We start from the raw sequence: 22354 nt of genomic DNA on the forward strand, positions 1-22354 counted from the left end.
GAAAGAGAAAAACAATAAATAGCAAGATTTAAAATTTTTTAGATCTAATGCTCCTTATTTTCGAAGTTTTGGAGGGAAGACACCAAGGAACACCAAACTTAAAAATTTTAAGATCAATACACAAGAAAAACTCAAGAACACTTTGAAGACTCACAAGAACACAAGAACATGAAGGATGAACACCAAACTTAAAATTTTTTTGAAACCAAAATAAATTTTCGAAAATTTTAAGAAAATCAACAAGAAAACACCAAACTTAAAGTTTGGCACAGGATGTAATAGAAAAATTATTTTTGAAAAAGATTTTAATAATATGATAGCCAATTACCATGAACATAAACACTACGTTCTAACTAATTGAGCTATAAATTTAAAGTGTTTTAACAAGGGATAAATAATAAAAGACTCTAAACCAAAAAAAGAAAAAAATTTTTCCTAATCTAAGCAACAAAATAAACCGTTAGTTGTCCAAACACGAACAATCCCCGGCAACGGCGCCAAAAACTTGGTGCACGAATTGTGAATCACACTTTTCACAACTCGTACCACTTACCAGCAAGTGCACTGCGTCGTCCAAGTAATACCTCACGTGAGTAAGGGTCGAATCCCACGGAGATTGTTGGTTTGAAGCAATCTATGGTTATCTTGTAAATCTTAGTCAGGAAGTCAATTATGTTTATCAGTTGAAATGCAATTAAACAAGAGAGCATGGATTAAAGGTTACTTGTTATGCAATAATGGAGAATATGTTGGAGTTTTGGAGATGCTTTGTCTTCTGAATCTCTGCTTTCCTCTGTCTGCTTGTTCACGCACACACGTCCTCCTATGGCAAGCTGTGTGTTGGTGGATCACCGTTGTCAATGGCTACCTTCCATCCTTCCAGTGAAAACTACGCTCACGCGCTCTGTCACAGCACGGCTAATCACCGGTTGGTTCTCAATCCGGTTGGAATAGAATCCCTTGAATTCTTTTGCGTTTGTCACTAACGCCCAGCCTTCAGGAGTTTGAAGCTCGTCACAGTCATTCAATCCTTGAATCCTACTCGGAATACCACAGACAAGGTTTAGACTTTCCGGATTCTCATGAATGCCGCCATCAATTCTAGCTTATACCACGAAGATTCTGATTAAGAGATCTAAGAGATACTCATTCAATCTGATATAGAACGGAGGTGGTTGTTAGGCACACGTTCATGGGTTGAGAATGGTGATGAGTGTCACGAATCATCACCTTCATCACAGTTAAGCGCGAATGAACATCTTAGATAGGAACAAGCGTGTTTGAATAGAAAACAGAAATACTTGCATTAATTCATCGAGACACATCAGAGCTCCTCACCCCCAACAATGGAGTTTAGAGACTCATGCCATCAAAGAGTACAAAGTTCAGATCTAAAAATGTCATGAGATAGAAAATAAGTCTCTAAAAGTTGTTTAAATACTAAACTAGTAGCCTAGGTTTACAAAAAATGAGTAAACTATGATGGATGATGCAGAGATCCACTTCTGGGGCCCACTTGGTGTGTGCTGGGCTGAGATTTAAGCAATTCACGTGCAGAGGCCATTTGTGGAGTTGAACGCCAGTTTTTGTGCCAGTTTGGGCGTTCAACTCCAGCTTTTGATCCTTTTCTGGCGCTGGACGCCAGAATTGGGCAGAGAACTGGCGTTGAACGCCAGTTTACGTCATCTATCCTTGTGCAAAGTATGGACTATTATATATTGCTGGAAAGCCCTGGATGTCTACTTTCCAACGCAATTGGAAGCATGCCATTTTGAGTTCTGTAGCTCCAGAAAATCCACTTTGAGTGCAGGGAGGTCAGAATCCAACAGCATCAGCAGTCCTTTTTCAGCCTGAATCAGATTTTTGCTCAGCTCCTTCAATTTCAGCCAGAAAAATACCTGAAATTACAGAAAACACACAACTCATAGTAAAGTCCAGAAATATGAATTTTTCCTAAAAACTAATGAAAATAGACTAAAAACTAACTAGAACATACTCAAAACTATATGAAATTAACCCCAAAAGCGTATAAAATATCCGCTCATCACATACACACAAACTCATAGTAAAGTCCAGAAATGTGAATTTAACATAAAAACTAATGAAAACATCCCTAAATGTAACTAGATCCTACTAAAAACATACTAAAAACAATGTCAAAAAGCGTATAAATTATCCGCTCATCACAACACCAAACTTAAATTGTTGCTTGTCCCCAAGCAACTGAAAATCAAATAGGATAAAAAGAAAAGAATATACTATAAATTCCAAACTATCAATGAAACATAGCTGCAATTATATGAGCGGGACTTATAGATTTTTGTCTCTTGAATAGTTTTGGCATCTCACTTTATCCATTGAGGTTCAGAATGATTGGCATCAATAGGAACTCAGAGTTCAGATAATGTTATTGATTCTCCTAGTTCAGTATGATGATTCTTGAACACAGCTTCTTTATGAGTCTTGCCCGTGGCCCTAAGCACTTTGTTTTCCAGTATTACCACCAGATACATAAATGCCACAGACACATAATTGGGTGAACCTTTTCAGATTGTGACTCCGCTTTGCTAAAGTCCCCAATTAGAGGTGTCCAGGGTTCTTAAGCACACTCTTTTTTTGCTTTGGACCTTGACTTTAACCGCTCAGTCTCAAGTTTTCACTTGACACCTACACGCCACAAGCACATGGTTAGCGACAGCTTGGTTTAGCCGCTTAAGCCAGGATTTTATTCCTTTAGGCCCTCCTATCCACTGATGCTCAAAGCCTTGGGATCCTTTTTATTTCCCTTGCCTTTTGGTTTTAAGGGTTATTGGCTTTTTGCTCTTGCCTCTTGGTTTTAAGAGCTTTTGGCTTTTTCTGCTTGCTTTTTCTTTTTCTTTCTATTTTTTTCGCCTATTTTTTTTCTGCAAGCTTTGTCCTTTGCTGCTTTTTCTTGCATCAAGAATCATTTTTATGATTTTTCAGATTATCAAATAACATGTCTCCTAGTCATCATTCTTTCAAGAGCCAACATATTTAACATTCTTAAACAACAACTTCAAAAGACATATGCACTGTTCAAGCATACATTCAGAAAACAAGAAGCATTGTCACCACATCAATATAATTAAACTAAGTTCAAGGATAAATTCGAAACTCATGTACTTCTTGTTCTTTTGAATTAAAACATTTTTCATTTAAGAGAGGTGATGGATTCATAGGACATTTATAACTTTAAGACAAAGTTACTAACTACTAATGATCATGTAATGAAGACACAAACATGGATAAGCACATAACATAGAAAACGAAAAACAGAAGAAATAAGAACAAGGAATGAATCCACCTTAGTGATGGTGGCGTTTCCTTCTTGAGGAACCAATGATGTCCTTGAGCTCTTCTATGTCTCTTCCTTGTCTTTGTTTCTCCTCCTTCATTGCTTTTAGATCTTCTCTGATTTCATGAAGGATGATGGAGTGCTCTTGATGTTCCACCCTTAGTTGTCCCATATTGGAACTCAATTCTCCTAGGGAGGTGTTGATTTGCTCCCAATAGTTTTGTGGAGGAAAGTGCATTTGAGGCATCTCCGGGATCTCATGGCGATGAGCTTCATACTCCTCTTGAGCTCCATGAATGGGCTCTCTTGCTTGCTCCATCTTCTTCTTAGTGATGGGCTTGTCCTCTTTAATGAGGATATCTCCCTCTATGTCAATCCCAGCCGAATTGCATAGGTGGCAAATGAGGTGAGGAAAGGCTAACCTTGCCATGGTGGAGGACTTGTCAGCCACCTTGTAGAGTTCTTGAGGTATAATCTCATGAACTTCCACCTCTTCTCCAATCATGATGCTATGGATCATGATGGCCCGGTCTATAGTAACTTCAGACCGGTTGCTAGTGGGAATGATTGAGCATTGAATGAACTCCAACCATCCTCTAGCTACAGGCTTGAGGTCCAATCTTCTTAGTTGAATCGGCTCGCCTTTGGAGTCAATCTTCCATTGAGCTCCTTCTACACATATGTCCATAAGGACTTGGTCCAACCTTTTATCAAAGTTGACTCTCCTTGTGTAGGGGCGTGCGTTCTCTTCCATGTTTGGCAAGTTGAACGCCAACCTCACATTTTCCGGACTAAAATCCAAGTATTTCCCCGAACCATTGTAACATAGTTCTTTGGATTCGGGTTCTTACTTTGATCATGGTTCTTGGTAATCCATGCATTAGCATAGAACTCTTGAACCATTAGGATGCCGATTTGTTGGATGGGATTTGTTAGAACTTCCCAACCTCTTCTTTGAATTTCATGTCGGATCTCTGGATACTCATTTCTTTTGAGTTTGAAAGGGACCTCGGGGATCACCTTCTTCTTGGCCACAACATCATAGAAGTGGTCTTGATGGGCTTTGGAGATGAACCTTTCCATCTCCCATGACTCGGAGGTGGAAGCTTTTGTCTTCCCTTTCCCCTTTCTAGAGGATTCTCCGGTCTTAGGTGCCATCAATGGTAATGGAAAAATAAAAAGCTTATGCTTTTACCATACCAAACTTAGAATCTTGCTCGCCCTCGAGCAATAAAAGAAAGAATAGATGAAGAAGAAGAAGAAGAAATATGGAGAGGGAGAGGGAGATGTGGTTTCGGCCAAGAGGGGTGTAGAGGGGTGTGTTGTGTGAATTTGATGAAGAATGGAGGGCTTTATATAGGGAAGGGAGGGGGGGAAAGGTTTCGGCCATATGGGTGGGTTTGGGTGGGAAATTGGTTTTGAATTTTTGAAAGTAGGTGGAGTTTATGAGGTAGGTTTATGGGGAAGAGTGGATGGATGTGAGTGGTGAAGAGGTGATGGGGAAGAGAGTTTGAGGTGATTGGTGAAGGGTTTTTGGGGAAGAGTGTTTATGGGGTTGTGTGAAAGAGAGTGGTGAGAAGAAGTGAGTGGAGGTAGTGGGGATCCTGTGGGGTTCACAGATCCTGAGGTGTTCAAGGATTTACATTCCTGCACCCATTAGGCATGTAAAAATGCCTTTGCACCCAACTCTGGGCGTTCAGTGCCAGGTTGGTGGCCATTTGGGGCATTCAACGCCCATTTGTGTGCCATTTCTGGCGTTGAACGCCAGAACCATGCCTGTTCTGGCGTTCAGCGCCCAGAAGCTGCCCATTTCGGGCGTTCAGCGCCAGAACCATGCTCTGTTCTGGTGCTGAACGCCAGACAGATACTCCTCCAGGGTGTGATTTTTCTTCTGCTGTTTTTGATTCTGTTTTCAATTTTTATATTTATTTTATGACTCCACATGATCATGAACCTACAAAGACATATAACTAAGAAAAATATAGTTAGATAAATAAAAATTGGGTTGCCTCCCAACAAGCGCTTCTTTAATGTCAATAGCTTGACAGTGGGCTCTCATGGAGCCTCACAGATGTTTAGAGCATTGTTGAAACTCTCCAACACCAAACTTAGAGTTTGGATATGGGAGTTCAACACCAAACTTAGAGTTTGGTTATGGCCTCCCAACACCAAACTTAGAGTTTGACTGTGGGGGCTCTGGTTGACTCTGCTTTGAGAGAAGCTTTTTCTGCTTCCTCTCCATGGTTGCAGAGGGAGATCCTTGAGTTTTAAACATAAGGGAGTCCTCATTCCATTGAAGGACTATTTCACCTCTGTCAACATCAATCACAGCTCTTGCTATGGCAAGGAAAGGTCTTCCTAGGATGATGGATTCATCCTCTTCCTTTCCAGTATCCATGACTATGAAATCAGCAGGGATGTAAAGGCCTTCAACCTTTACTAACACGTCCTCTACTTGTCCATAAGCCTGTTTTCTTGAACTGTCTGCCATCTCTAATGAGATTTTAGCAGCTTGCACCCCATAGATTCCCAGTTTCTCTATTACAGAGAGGGGCATGAGGTTTACTCCTGAACCAAGGTCACATAGAGCCTTAAAGGTCATGGTGCCTATAGTACAGGGTATTATGAACTTTCCAGGATCCTGTCTCTTCTGAGGCAATGTCAGTTGATCCAGATCACTTAGTTCATTGATGAACAAGGGAGGTTCAACTTCCCAAGTATCAATGCCAAATAATTTGGCATTCAGCTTCATGATTGCACCAAGAAACTTGGCAGTTTGCTCTTCAGTAACATCCTCATTCTCTTCAGAAAAGGAATACTCATCAGAGCTCATGAAGGGCATAAGGAGGTTCAATGGAATCTCTATGGTCTCTAGATGAGCCTCAGAGTCCTTTGGTTCCTCAGAGGGAAGCTCCTTATTGACCACTGGACGTCCCAGGAGGTCTTCCTCCTTGGGATTTGCGTTCTCCACTCCCCTTGTAGGTTCGGCCATGGTGCTTATGTCAATGGCCTTGCACTCTCCTTTTGGGTTCTCTTCTGTATTGCTTGGGAGAGTACTAGGAGGGATTTCAGTGATCCTTTTACTCAGCTGGCCCACTTGTGCTTCCAAATTTCTAATGGAAGACCTTGTTTCATTCATGAAGCTCACAGTGGCCTTGGATAGATCAGAGACTAGATTTGCTAAATTAGAAGCATTTTGTTCAGAGTTCTCTGTCTGTTGCTGAGTGGATGATGGAAAAGGTTTATTATTGTTAAACCTATTTCTTCCACCATTATTAAAGCCTTGTTGAGGCTTTTGATCCTTCCATGAGAAATTTGGATGATTTCTCCATGATGAGTTATAGGTGTTTTCATAAGGTTCACCTAAGTAATTCACCTCTGCTATTGCAGGGTTCTCAGGATCATAAGCTTCTTCTTCAGAAGATGCCTCTTGAGTACTGTTGGATGCAGCTTGCATTCCATGCAGACTCTGAGAGATCATATTGACTTGCTGAGTCAATATTTTATTCTGAGCCAATATGGCATTCAGAGTATCAACTTCAAGAACTCCCTTCTTCATAGGCGTCCCATTACTCACAGGACTCCTTTCAGAAGTGTACATGAACTGGTTATTAGCAACCATGTCAATGAGTTCTTGAGCTTCTGCAGGCGTTTTCTTTAGGTGAATGGATCCACCTGCAGAAGTGTCCAGTGACATCTTTGATAGCTCAGATAAACCATCATAGAATATATCCAGGATGGTCCATTCTGAAAGCATGTCAGAAGGACACTTTTTGGTCAACTGTTTGTATCTTTCCCAAGCTTCATAGAGGGATTCACCTTCTTTCTGTCTGAAGGTTTGAACATCAGCTCTAAGCTTGCTCAGCTTTTGAGGAGGAAAGTACTTGGCTAAGAAAGTCGTGACCAGCTTATTCCAAGAGTTCAGGCTGTCTTTGGGTTGAGAATCCAACCATAATCTGGCTCTGTCTCTTACAGCAAAAGGGAAAAGCATGAGCCTGTAGACTTCAGGATCTACTCCATTAGTCTTAACAGTATCACATATCTGCAAGAATTCAGTTAAGAACTGAAAAGGATCTTCAGATGGAAGTCCATGAAACTTGCAGTTCTGCTGCATCAGAGAAACTAATTGAGGTTTCAGCTCAAAGTTGTTTGCTCCAATGGCAGGAATGGAGATGCTTCTTCCATGTAAATTGGAATTAGGTGCAGTAAAGTCACCAAGCATCTTCCTTACATTATTATTATTTTCGGCTGCCATCTCCTCTTCCTGTTCGAAAATTTCTGAAAGGTTATTTCTGGATTGTTGCAATTTAGCTTCTCTTAATTTTCTCTTTAAAGTCCTTTCAGGTTCCGGATCTGCTTCAACAAGAATATTCTTGTCCTTGCTCCTGCTCATATGACAAAGAAGAGGGCACAGAAAAAAAAATAATAATAATAATAGAGATCCTTTATACCACAGTATAGGGATCTCTGTGTGAGTAGAAGAAGAGGGGGAGACAAAGAATGTAATATAATGGAAGAAACACAACTGTGAGGAGGGTTGAGATGTGAGATGAGATGTTTGTAGATGAATAAATAAATAGAATAAGATGGGAGAGGAGGAATTTTCGAAAATAATTTTTGAAAAAGAGTTAGTGATTTTTGAAAATAGTTTTTGAAAAATGTTAGTAATTTTCGAAAATTAAGATTTAAAAATTAAAAATTAAAATAATTAATAAATTAAAAAGAAATTTTGAAAAAGGGGGAAGATATTTTCGAAAATGAGAGAGAGAGAGTTAGTTAGGTAGTTTTGAAAAAGTTAAGAAACAAACAAAAAGTTAGTTAGTTAGTTGAAACAAATTTTGAAAACCAATTTTGAAAAGATAAGAAGTTAGGAAGTTAGAGAAGATATTTTGAAATCAAATTTTTGAAAAAGATAAGAAGATATTTTTGAAAAGATATGATTGAAATTAGTTTTGAAAAAGATTTGATTTTTAAAATCACAATTAATGACTTGATTCATAAGAAATCACAAGATATGATTCTAGAATTCAAAGTTTGAATCTTTCTTAACAAGTAACAAACTTCAAATTTTTGAATCAAAATATTAATTGATTATGTTATTTTCGAAAATTTAATATAAAAATAAGAAAAAGATTTTTGGAATTTTCGAAAATAACTAAGAATTTTGAAAAAGATTTGATTTTTGAAAAAGATTTTGAAAAAGATAAGATTTTCAAACTGAAAATTTGATTTGACTCATGAGAAACAATTTGATTTTAAAAATTTTTGAAAAAGTCAATCCAAATTTTTGAATTTGATGAGAGAAAATGGGAAAGATATATTTTTTTTTTATTTTTGAAATTTTTATGATGAGAGAGAAAAACACTAAAAAGATGCAATGCATGAAATTTTTAGATCAAAACATGTGATGCATGCAAGAATGCTATGAATGTCAAGATGAACACCAAGAACACTATGAATGTCAAGATGAACATCATAGACACAATTTTGAAAAACTTTTAATGCAAAGAAAACATGCAAGACACATAACTTAGAATTCTTTAATGCTTAGACACTAAGAATTCAAGAATGCATATGAAAAACAATAATAGACACAAAACAAAAAATCATCAAGATCAAACAAGAAGACTTACCAAGAACAACTTGAAGATCATGAAGAACACTATGAATGCATGAGAATTTTCGAAAAATGCAATATGCACATGCAATTGACACCAAACTTATAACATGACTCAAGACTCAAACAAGAAACATGAAAAATATTTTTTTTATTTTTATGATTTTCTAATTTTTTTTTATTTTTTTTTTCAAAAATTAATTGAAAAAGGAAAATAAGGATTCCAAAATTTTTAATATGAATTCCAGGAATCTTGCATTCTTAGTCTAAAGCTTCAGTCCAGGAATTAGACATGGCTCACTAGCCAGCCAAGCTTTCAATGAAAGCTCCGGTCCAAAACACTAGACATGGCCAATGGCTAGCCAAGCTTCAGCATGTAATTCAGACATGACACGCCTGACATACTCATTCCCAAAGGAATTAGACATGGCTTTACAGCCAGCCAGGCTTCAACATGCTTCATGAAACACTAGAATTCATTCTTAAAAATTTTGAATAAAATTTTTGAAAACATTTTTATATTATTTTCGAAATCAGATGAGAAAATTTTAGAAATATTTTTGAAAAATTTTTGAAAATAAAATAAAAAGAAAATTACCTAATCTGAGCAACAAGATGAACCGTCAGTTATCCAAACTCGAACAATCCCCAGCAAAGGCGCCAAAAACTTGGTGCACGAAATTGTGATGTCCAGGCTCGAACAATCCCTGGCAACGTGAGCAACTTGGTACGCGTAATCGTGATTACACTTTAATTATGTAAAATTCATGGCTCTTTCTTTCCCTGGCAATGGCGCCAAGAACATGGTGCCAATACCATGGTTCACAACTTCGAGACAACTAACCAGCAAGTGCACTGGGTCGTCCAAGTAATACCTTACGTGAGTAAGGGTCGAATCCCACGGAGATTGTTGGTATGAAGCAAGCTATGGTCACCTTGCAAATCTCAGTTAGGCAGATATAAAACAGTTATGGAGTTTTCAAATAATAATTAATAGAATAGGGATAGAAGTACTTATGCAAATCACTGGTGAGAATTTCAGATAAGCGTATGGAGATGCAATCGTTCCTCTGAACCTCTGCTTTCCTACTATCTTCATCCAATCAGTCTTACTCCTTTCCATGGCTGGCTTTATGCAAGGGCATCACCGTTGTCAGTGGCTACATCCCCTCCTCTCAGTGAAAAATATGCTCACATGCTCTGTCACAGCACGGCTAATCATCTGTCGGTTCTCGATCATGCTGGAATAGGATTCACCCTCCTTTTGCGTCTGTCACTAACGCCCAACAATCGCGAGTTTGAAGCTCGTCACAGTCATTCAATCATTGAATCCTACTCGGAATACTACAGACAAGGTTTAGACTTTCCGGATTCTCTTGAATGCCACCATCATTCTAGCTTACGCCACGAAGATTCCGGTTAGGAGATCTAAGAGATATTCATTCAATCTAATGTAGAACGGAAGTGTTTGTCAGGCACGTGTTCATAGGGGAGAATGGTGATGAGCGTCACACATAATCATCACCTTCATCACGTTCTTGGTGCGACTGGATATCTTAGAAGCGAAATAAGATGAATTGAATAGAAAACAGTAGTACTTTGCATTAATCTTTGAGGAACAGCAGAGCTCCACACCTTAATCTATGGAGTGTAGAAACTCTACCGTATGAAAATACATAAGTGAAGGTCCAGGCATGGCCGTGTGGCCAGCCCCCAAAATGTGATCACAGGATCAAAATACAATCCAGGATCCAGGATGGTCAAAAGGACGTCTAATACAATAGTGAAAGGTCCTATTTATAATAAACTAGCTACATTACATGAGTAAGTAATTGATGCATAAATCCACTTCCGGGGCCCACTTGGTGTGTGTTTGGGCTGAGCTTGAGTGTTGTACGTGTAGAGGTCCTTCTTGGAGTTGAATGCCAGCTTTTGTGCCAGTTTGGGCGTTCAACTCTGGTTTTGGCTCCTTTTCTGGCGCTGGACGCCAGATTTGGGCAGAAAGCTGGCGTTGAACGCCAGTTTACATCCTCTATTCTTGGCCAAAGTATGGAGTATTATATATTGCTGGAAAGCCCTGGATGTCTACTTTCCAACGCAATTGGAAGCGCGCCATTTCGAGTTCTGTAGCTCCAGAAAATCCATTTTGAGTGCAGGGAGGTCAGAATCCAACAACATCAGCAGTCCTTCTTCAACCTCTGAATCTGATTTCTGCTCAAGTCCCTCAATTTCAGCCAGAAAATACCTGAAATCACAGAAAAATACACAAAATCATAGTAAAGTCCAGAAATGTGAATTTAACATAAAAACTAATGAAAACATCCCTAAAAGTAACTAGATCCTACTAAAAACATACTAAAAACAATGTCAAAAAGCGTATAAATTATCCGCATCCTATTTATAATAAACTAGATATTAGGGTTTACATGAGTAAGCAATTGATGCATAAATCCACTTCCGGGACCCACTTGGTGTGTGTTTGGGCTGAGCTTGAGTGTTGCACGTGTAGAGGTCCTTCTTGGAGTTGAACGCCAGTTTTTGTGCCAGTTTGGGCGTTCAACTCTGGTTTTGGCTCCTTTTCTCGCGCTGGACGCCAGATTTGGGCAGAAAGCTGACGTTGAACGCCAATTTACGACGTCTATTCTTGGCCAAAGTATTACTATTTTCTATTCAATTCATCTTATTTCGCTTCTAAGATATACATTCGCACCCAAGAACGTGATGAAGGTGATGATTATGTGTGACGCTCATCACCATTCTCCCCTATGAACACGTGCCTGACAAACACTTCCATTCTACATGAAATAAGCTAGAATGAATATCTCTTAGATCTCTTAACCGGAATCTTCGTGGCGTAAGCTAGAATGATGGCGGCATTCAAGAGAATCCGGAAAGTCTAAACCTTGTCTGTGGTATTCCGAGTAGGATTCAATGATTGAATGACTGTGACGAGCTTCAAACTCGCGATTGTTGGGCGTTAGTGACAGATGCAAAAGGAGGGTGAATCCTATTCCAGCATGATCGAGAACCGACAGATGATTAGCCGTGCTGTGACAGAGCATGTGAGCATATTTTTCACTGAGAGGAGGGGATGTAGCCACTGACAACGGTGATGCCCTTGCATAAAGCCAGCCATGGAAAGGAGTAAGACTGATTGGATGAAGATAGCAGGAAAGCAGAGGTTCAGAGGAACGAAAGTATCTCCATTCGCTTATCTGAAATTCTCACCAATGAATTACATAAGTATTTCTATCCCTATTCTATTAATTATTATTCGAAAACACCATTATCAATTTATATCTGCCTAACTGAGATTTGCAAGGTGACCATAGCTTGCTTCATACCAACAATCTCCGTGGGATTCGACCCTTACTCACGTAAGGTATTACTTAGACGACCCAGTGCACTTGCTGGTTAGTTGTATCGAAGTTGTGAACCATGGTATTGGCACCATGTTCTTGGCGCCATTGCCAGGGAAAGAAAGAGCCATGAATTTTACATAATTAAAGTGTAATCACGATTACGCGTACCAAGTTGCTCACGTTGCCAGGGATTGTTCGAGCCTGGACATCACACTTTGCATTAAAAGTTTTTCAAAATTGTGTCTATGATGTTCATCTTGACATTCATAGTGTTCTTGGTGTTCATCTTGACATTCATAGCATTCTTGCATGCATCACATGTTTTGATCTAAAAATTTCATGCATTGCATCTTTTTAGTGTTTTTCTCTCTCATCATAAAAATTTCAAAAATAAAAAAAAATATATATCTTTCCCATTTTCTCTCATCAAATTCGAAAATTTGGATTGACTTTTTCAAAAATTTTTAAAATCAAATTGTTTCTCATGAGTCAAATCAAATTTTCAGTTTGAAAATCTTATCTTTTTCAAAATCTTTTTCAAAAATCAAATCTTTTTCAAAATTCTTAGTTATTTTCGGAAATTCCAAAAATATTTTTCAAAAATCTTTTTCTTATTTTTATATCAAATTTTTGAAAATAACATAATCAATTAATGTTTTGATTCAAAAATTTGAAGTTTGTTACTTGCTTGTTAAGAAAGATTCAAACTTTGAATTCTAGAATCATATCTTGTAATTTCTTATGAATCAAGTCATTAATTGTGATTTTAAAAATCAAATCTTTTTCAAAACTAATTTCAATCATATCTTTTCAAAAATATCTTCTTATCTCTTTCAAAAATTTGATTTAAAAATATCCTCTCTAACTTCCTAACTTCTTATCTTTTCAAAATTGATTTTCAAATTTGTTTCAACTAACTAACTAACTTTTTGTTTGTTTCTTAACTTTTTCAAAACTACCTAACTAACTCTCTCTCTCTCATTTTCGAAAATATCTTCCCCCTTTTTCAAAATTTCTTTTTAATTTATTAATTATTTTAATTTTTAATTTTTAAATCTTAATTTTCGAAAATTACTAACATTTTTCAAAAACTATTTTCAAAAATCACTAACTCTTTTTCAAAAATTATTTTCGAAAATTCCTCCTCTCCCATCTTATTCTATTTATTTATTCATCTACTAACATCTCATCTCACATCTCAACACTCCTCACAGTTGTGTTTCTTCCATTATATTACATTCTTTGTCTCCCCCTCTTCTTCTACTCACACAGAGATCCCTATACTGTGGTATAAAGGATCTCTATTATTATTATTATTATTATTTTTTCTGTGCCCTCTTCTTTGTCATATGAGCAGGAGCAAGGACAAGAATATTCTTGTTGAAGCAGATCCGGAACCTGAAAGGACTCTAAAGAGAAAATTAAGAGAAGCTAAATTGCAACAATCCAGAAATAACCTTTCAGAAATTTTCGAACAGGAAGAGGAGATGGCAGCCGAAAATAATAATAATGTAAGGAAGATGCTTGGTGACTTTACTGCACCTAATTCCAATTTACATGGAAGAAGCATCTCCATTCCTGCCATTGGAGCAAACAACTTTGAGCTGAAACCTCAATTAGTTTCTCTGATGCAGCAGAACTGCAAGTTTCATGGACTTCCATCTGAAGATCCTTTTCAGTTCTTAACTGAATTCTTGCAGATATGTGATACTGTTAAAACTAATGGAGTAAATCCTGAAGTCTACAGGCTCATGCTTTTCCCTTTTGCTGTACGAGACAGAGCCAGATTATGGTTGGATTCTCAACCCAAAGACAGCCTGAACTCTTGGAATAAGCTGGTCACGGCTTTCTTAGCCAAGTACTTTCCTCCTCAAAAGCTGAGCAAGCTTAGAGCTGATGTTCAAACCTTCAGACAGAAAGAAGGTGAATCCCTCTATGAAGCTTGGGAAAGATACAAACAGTTGACCAAAAAGTGTCCTTCTGACATGCTTTCAGAATGGACCATCCTGGATATATTCTATGATGGTTTATCTGAGCTATCAAAGATGTCACTGGAAACTTCTGCAGGTGGATCCATTCACCTAAAGAAAACGCCTGCAGAAGCTCAAGAACTCATTGACATGGTTGCTAATAACCAGTTCATGTACACTTCTGAAAGGAGTCCTGTGAGTAATGGGACGCCTATGAAGAAGGGAGTTCTTGAAGTTGATACTCTGAATGCCATATTGGCTCAGAATAAAATATTGACTCAGCAAGTCAATATGATCTCTCAGAGTCTGCATGGAATGCAAGCTGCATCCAACAGTACTCAAGAGGCATCTTCTGAAGAAGAAGCTTATGATCCTGAGAACCCTGCAATAGCAGAGGTGAATTACTTAGGTGAACCTTATGGAAACACCTATAACTCATCATGGAGAAATCATCCAAATTTCTCATGGAAGGATCAAAAGCCTCAACAAGGCTTTAATAATGGTGGAAGAAACAGGTTTAACAATAATAAACCTTTTCCATCATCCACTCAGCAACAGACAGAGAACTCTGAACAAAATGCTTCTAATTTAGCAAATCTAGTCTCTGATCTATCCAAGGCCACTGTGAGCTTCATGAATGAAACAAGGTCTTCCATTAGAAATTTGGAAGCACAAGTGGGCCAGCTGAGTAAAAGGATCACTGAAATCCCTCCCAGTACTCTCCCAAGCAATACAGAAGAGAACCCAAAAGGAGAGTGCAAGGCCATTGACATAAGCACCATGGCCGAACCTACAAGGGGAGTGGAGAACGCAAATCCCAAGGAGGAAGACCTCCTGGGACATCCAGTTGTCAATAAGGAGCTTCCCTCTGAGGAACCAAAGGACTCTAATGCTCATCTAGAGACCATAGAGATTCCATTGAACCTCCTTATGCCCTTCATGAGCTCTGATGAGTATTCCTCTTCTGAAGAGAATGAGGATGTTACTGAAGAGCAAACTGCCAAGTTTCTTGGTGCAATCATGAAGCTGAATGCCAAATTATTTGGCATTGATACTTGGGAAGTTGAACCTCCCTTGTTCATCAATGAACTAAGTGATCTGGATCAACTGACATTGCCTCAGAAGAGACAGGATCCTGGAAAGTTCATAATACCCTGTACCATAGGCACCATGATCTTTAAGGCTCTATGTGACCTTGGTTCAGGAATAAACCTCATGCCCCTCTCTGTAATAGAGAAACTGGGAATCTATGGGGTGCAAGCTGCTAAAATCTCATTAGAGATGGCAGACAATTCAAGAAAACAGGCTTATGGACAAGTAGAGGATGTGTTAGTAAAGGTTGAAGGCCTTTACATCCCTGCTGATTTCATAGTCCTGGATACTGGAAAGGAAGAGGATGAATCCATCATCCTAGGAAGACCTTTCCTGGCCACAGCAAGAGCTGTGATTGATGTTGACAGAGGTGAAATAGTCCTTCAATGGAATGAGGACTCCCTTGTGTTTAAAACTCAAGGATCTCCCTCTGCAACCATGGAGAGGAAGCAGAAAAAGCTTCTCTCAAAGCAGAGTCAACTAGAGCCCCCACAGTCAAACTCTAAGTTTGGTGTTGGGAGGCCACAACCAAACTCTAAGTTTGGTGTTGAACTCCCATATCCAAACTCTAAGTTTTGTGTTGGAGAGTTTCAACAATGCTCTGAACATCTGTGAGGCTCCATGAGAGCCCACTGTCAAGCTATTGACATTAAAGAATCGCTTGTTGGGAGGCAACCCAATTTTTATTTATCTAACTATATTTTTCTTAGTTATATGTCTTTGTAGGTTCATGATCATGTGGAGTCACAAAATTAATATAAAAATTGAAACGGAATCAAAAACAGTAGAAGAAAAATCACACCCTGGAGGAGCATCTGTCTGGCGTTCAGCGCCAGAACAGAGCATGGTTTTGGCGCTGAACGCCCAAAATGGGCAGCTTCTGGGCGCTGAACGCCAGAACAGGCATGGTTCTGGCGTTCAACGCCAGAAATGGCACACAAATGGGCGTTGAACGCCCAAAATGGCCACCAACCTGGCGCTGAACGCCCAGAGTTGGGTGCAAAGGCATTTTTACATGCCTAATGGGTGCAGGGATGTAAATCCTTGAACACCTCAGGATCTGTGGACCCCACAGGATCCACTCAGGATCTGTGGACCCCACAGGATCCCCACCTACCTCCACTTACTTCTTCTCACCACTCTCTTTCACACAACCCCATAAACACTCTTCCCCAAAAACCCTTCACCAATCACCTCAAACTCTCTTCCCCATCACCTCTCCACCACTCACATCCATCCACTCTTCCCCATAAACCTACCTCATAAACTCCACCTACCTTCAAAAATTCAAAACCAATTTCCCACCCAAACCCACCCATATGGCCGAACCTTAACCCCCCCTCCCTTCCCTATATAAAGCCCTCCATTCTTCATCAAATTCACACAACACACCCCTCTACACCCCTCTTGGCCGAAACCACATCTCCCTCTCCCTCTCCATATTTCTTCTTCTTCATCATCTATTCTTTCTTTTATTGCTCGAGGGCGAGCAAGATTCTAAGTTTGGTGTGGTGAAAGCATAAGCTTTTTGTTTTTCCATTACCATTGATGGCACCTAAGACCGGAGAATCCTCTAGAAAGGAGAAAAGGAAGACAAAAGCTTCCACCTCCGAGTCATGGGAGATGGAAAAGTTCATCTCCAAAGCCCATCAAGACCACTTCTATGATGTTGTGGCCAAGAAGAAGGTGATCCCCGAGGTCCCTTTCAAACTCAAAAGAAATGAGTATCCGGAGATCCGACATGAAGTTCAAAGAAGAGGTTGGGAAGTTCTAACAAATCCCATCCAACAAGTCGGCATCCTAATGGTTCAAGAGTTCTATGCTAATGCATGGATCACCAAGAACCATGATCAGAGTAAGAACCCGGATCCAAAGAACTATGTTACAATGGTTCGGGGGAAATACTTGGATTTTAGTCCGGAAAATGTGAGGTTGGCGTTCAACTTGCCAAACATGGAAGAGAACGCACGCCCCTACACAAGGAGAGTCAACTTTTCCTCTGTCTTCTTGTTCACGCACACACGTCCTCCTATGGCAAGCTGTGTGTTGGTGGATCACCGTTGTCAATGGCTACCTTCCATCCTTCCAGTGAAAACTACACTCAAGCGCTCTGTCACAGCACGGCTAATCACCGGTTGATTCTCAATCCAGTTGGAATAGAATCCCTTGAATTCTTTTGCGTTTGTCACTAACGCCCAGCCTTCAGGAGTTTGAAGCTCGTCACAGTCATTCAATCCTTGAATCCTACTCGGAATACCACAGACAAGGTTTAGACTTTCTGGATTCTCATGAATGCCGCCATCTATTCTAGCTTATACCACGAAGATTCTGATTAAGAGATCTAAGAGATACTCATTCAATCTAATATAGAACGGAGGTGGTTGTCAGGCACACGTTCATGGGTTGAGAATGGTGATGAGTGTCATAGATCATCACCTTCATCACAGTTAAGCGCGAATGAACATCTTAGATAGGAACAGGCGTGTTTGAATAGAAAACAGAAATACTTGCATTAATTCATCGAGACACAGCAGAGCTCCTCACCCCCAAGAATGGAGTTTAGAGACTCATGCCGTCAAAGAGTACAAAGTTCAGATCTAAAATGTCATGAGATACAAAATATGTCCCTAAAAGTTGTTTAAATACAAAACTAGTAGCCTAGGTTTACAAAAAATGAGTAAACTATGATGGATGATGCAGAGATCCACTTCTGGGGCCCACTTGGTGTGTGCTGGGCTGAGATTTAAGCAATTCACGTGCAGAGGCCATTTGTGGAGTTGAACGCCAGTTTTTGTGCCAGTTTGGGCGTTCAACTCCAGCTTTTGATCCTTTTCTGGCGCTGGATGCTAGAATTGGGCAGAGAACTGGCGTTGAATGCCAGCTTACGTCGTCTATCCTTGTGCAAAGTATGGACTATTATATATTGCTGGAAAGCCCTGGATGTCTACTTTCCAACGCAATTGGAAGCATGCCATGTCGAGTTCTGTAGCTCCAGAAAATCCACTTTGAGTGCAGGGAGGTCAGAATCCAACAGCATCAGCAGTCCTTTTTCAGCCTGAATCAGATTTTTGCTCAGCTCCTTCAATTTCAGCCAGAAAAATACCTGAACAGATAAGCAAGAGCACTCCTAAAATAAAAAGGATCCTCTGAACCTCTGCTTTCTTGCTATCTTCATCCAATCAGTCTTACTCCTTTCCATGGCTGGCTTTATGCAAGGGCATCACCGTTGTCAGTGGCTACATCCCCTCCTCTCAGTGAAAAATATGCTCACATGCTCTGTCACAGCACGGCTAATCATTTGTCGGTTTTCGATCATGCTGGAATAGGATTCACCCTCCTTTTGCGTCTGTCAGTAACGCCCAACAATCGCGAGTTTGAAGCTCGTCACAGTCATTCAATCATTGAATCCTACTCGGAATACCACAGACAAGGTTTAGACTTTCTGGATTCTCTTGAATGCCGCCATCATTCTAGCTTACGCCACGAAGATTCCGGTTAGGAGATCTAAGAGATATTCATTCAATCTAATGTAGAACGGAGGTGGTTGTCAGGCACGCGTTCATAGGGAATGATAATGATTGTCACGTTCATCACATTCAAGTTGAGGTGCGAATGAATATCTTAGAAGCGAAATAAGATGAATTGAATAGAAAATAGTAGTACTTGCATTAATCTTTGAGGAACAGCAGAGCTCTACACCTTAATCTATGGAGTGTAGAAACTCTACTGTTGAAAATACATAAGTGAAAGGTCCAGGCATGGCCGAGATGGCCAGCCCCCAAAACGTGATCACAGGATCAAAATACAATCCTTGATCCAGGATGGTCAAAAGGACCAGTAAAAGTTCCTATTTATAATAGACTAGCTACTAGGGTTTACATGAGTAAGTAATTGATGCATAAATCCACTTCCGGGGCCCACTTGGTGTGTGCTTGGGCTGAGCTTGAGTGTTGCACGTGTAGAGGTCCTTCTTGGAGTTGAACGCCAGTTTTTGTGCCAGTTTGGGCGTTCAACTCTGATTTTGGCTCCTTTTCTGGCGCTGGACGCCAGATTTGGGCAGAAAGCTGGCGTTGAACGCCAGTTTATGTCGTCTATTCTTGGCCAAAGTATGGACTATTATATATTTCTGGAAAGCCCTGAATGTATACTTTCCAACGCAATTGGAAGCGCGCCATTTCGAGTTCTGTAGCTCCAGAAAATCCACTTTGAGTGCAGGGAGGTCAGAATCCAACAGCATCAGCAGTCCTTCTTCAACCTCTGAATCTGATTTTTGCTCAAGTCCCTCAATTTCAGCCAGAAAATACCTGAAATCACAGAAAAACACACAAACTCATAGTAAAGTCCAGAAATGTGAATTTAACATAAAAACTAATGAAAACATCCCTAAAAGTAACTAGATTCTACTAAAAACAATGTCAAAAAGCGTATAAATTATCCGCTCATCACAACACCAAACTTAAATTGTTGCTTGTCCCCAAGCAACTGAAAATCAAATAGGATAAAAAGAAGAGAATATACTATAAATTCCAAACTATCAATGAAACATAGCTTCAATCAGATGAGCGGGACTTGTAGCTTTTTGCCTCTTAAATAGTTTTGGCATCTCACTCTATCCATTGAGGTTCAGAATGATTGGCATCTATAAGAACTCAGAGTTCAGATAGTGTTATTGATTCTCCTAGTTCAGTATGATGATTCTTGAACATAGCTTCTTTATGAGTCTTGGCCGTGGCCCTAAGCACTTTGTTTTCCAGTATTACCACCGGATACATAAATGCCACAGACACATAATTGGGTGAACCTTTTCAGATTGTGACTCAGCTTTGCTAAAGTCCCCAATTAGAGGTGTCCAGGGTTCTTAAGCACACTCTTTTTTTTTGCTTTGGACCTTGACTTTAACCGCTCAGTCTCAAGTTTTCACTTGACACCTACACGCCACAAGCACATGGTTAGGGACAGCTTGGTTTAGCCGCTTAGACCAGGATTTTATTCCTTTAGGCCCTCCTATCCACTGATGCTCAAAGCCTTGGGATCCTTTTTATTTGCCCTTGCCTTTTGGTTTTAAGGGTTATTGGCTTTTTCTGCTTGCTTTTTCTGTTTCTTATTTTTCTATTTTTTTTTCTGCAAGCTTTGTTCTTTGCTGCTTTTTCTTGCTTCAAGAATCATTTTTATGATTTTTCAGATTATCAAATAACATGTCTCCTACTCATCATTCTTTCAAGATCCAACATATTTAACATTCTTAAACAACAACTTCAAAAGACATATGCACTGTTCAAGCATACATTCAGAAAACAAGAAGCATTGTCACCACATCAATATAATTAAACTAAGTTCAAGGATAAATTCGAAACTCATGTACTTCTTGTTCTTTTGAATTAAAACAGTTTTTATTTTAAGAGAGGTGATGGATTCATAGGACGTTCATAACTTTAAGACAAAGTTACTAACTATTAATGATCATGTAATGAAGACACAAACATAGATAAGCACATAACATAGAAACGAAAAACAGAAGAAACAAGAACAAGGAATGAATCCACCTTAGTGATGGTGGCGTTTCCTTCTTGAGGAACCAATGATGTCCTTGAGCTCTTCTATGTCTCTTCCTTGTCTTTGTTGCTCCTCCCTCATTGCTTTTTGATCTTCTCTTATTTCATGGAGCATGATGGAGTGCTCTTGATGTTCCACCCTTAGTTGTCCCATATTGGAACTCAATTCTCCTAGGGAGGTGTTGATTTGCTCCCAATAGTTTTGTGGAGGAAAGTGCATTTGAGGCATCTCCGGGATCTCATGGTGATGAGCTTCATACGCCTCTTGAGCTCCATGAGTGGGCTCTCTTGCTTGCTCCATCTTATTCTTAGTGATGGGCTTATCCTCTTTAATGAGGATATCTCCCTCTATGTCAATCCCAGCCGAATTGCATAGGTGGCAAATGAGGTGAGGAAAGGCTAACCTTGCCATAGTGGAGGACTTGTCAGCCACCTTGTAGAGTTCTTGAGGTATAATCTCATGAACTTCCACCTCTTCTCCAATCATGATGCTATGGATCATGATGGCCCGGTCTATAGTAACTTCAGACCGGTTGCTAGTGGGAATGATTGAGCATTGAATGAACTCCAACCATCCTCTAGCTATAGGCTTGAGGTCCAATCTTCTTAGTTGAACCGGCTTGCCTTTGGAGTCAATCTTCCATTGAGCTCCTTCCACGCATATGTCCATAAGGACTTGGTCCAACCTTTGATTAAAGTTGACCCTTCTAGTGTAGGGGCGTTCATCCCCTTGCATCATGGGCAAGTTAAACGCCAACCTCACATTCTCCGGACTAAAATCTAAGTATTTCCCCCGAACCATTGTAACATAGTTCTTTGGATCCGGGTTCTTACTTTGATCATGGTTCTTGGTGATCCATGCATTGGCATAGAACTCTTGAACCATTAGGATGCCGACTTGTTGGATGGGATTTGTTAGAACTTCCCAACCTCTTCTTTGAATTTCATGTCGGATCTCCGGATACTCATTTCTTTTGAGTTTGAAAGGTACCTCAGGGATCACCTTCTTCTTGGCCACAACATCATAGAAGTGGTCTTGATGGGCTTTGGAGATGAACCTTTCCATCTCCCATGACTCGGATGTGGAAGCTTTTGTCTTCCCTTTCCCCTTTCTAGAGGATTCTCCGGTCTTAGGTGCCATCAATGGTAATGGAAAAACAAAAAGCTTATGCTTTTACCACACCAAACTTAGAATTTTGCTCGCCCTCGAGCAATAAAAGAAAGAATAGATGAAGAAGAAGAAGAAATGGAGGAGAGGGAGAGTGGGAAGTGTTTTCGGCCAAGAAGGGTGTAGAGGGGTATGTTGTGTGAATTTGATGAAGAATGGAGGGCTTTATATTAGGGAAGGGAGGGGGGGTTAAGGTTCGGCCATATGGGTGGGTTTGGGTGGGAAATTGGTTTTGAATTTTGAAGGTAGGTGGAGTTTATGAGGTAGGTTTATGGGG

At 39.7% G+C, this 22354-nt stretch overlaps 2 non-coding genes across 2 annotated transcripts; one reads left to right on the plus strand and one right to left on the minus strand.

Annotated features, from left to right (window-relative positions):
* Positions 1–7067: 7067 nt before the first annotated feature.
* LOC112773664 (small nucleolar RNA R71) lies at positions 7068–7175 on the plus strand. Its single transcript, XR_003188203.1, has one exon. It is a non-coding gene; the product is annotated as a small nucleolar RNA R71 (small nucleolar RNA).
* A 7003-nt stretch (positions 7176–14178) lies between these two features.
* On the minus strand, positions 14179–14286 carry LOC112773663 (small nucleolar RNA R71). Its single transcript, XR_003188202.1, has one exon. It is a non-coding gene; the product is annotated as a small nucleolar RNA R71 (small nucleolar RNA).
* Positions 14287–22354: the final 8068 nt, after the last annotated feature.

Source organism: Arachis hypogaea, chromosome 18 (genome assembly GCF_003086295.3).
Source record: "Arachis hypogaea cultivar Tifrunner chromosome 18, arahy.Tifrunner.gnm2.J5K5, whole genome shotgun sequence".
NCBI classification, from domain to species: Eukaryota; Viridiplantae; Streptophyta; class Magnoliopsida; order Fabales; family Fabaceae; genus Arachis; species Arachis hypogaea.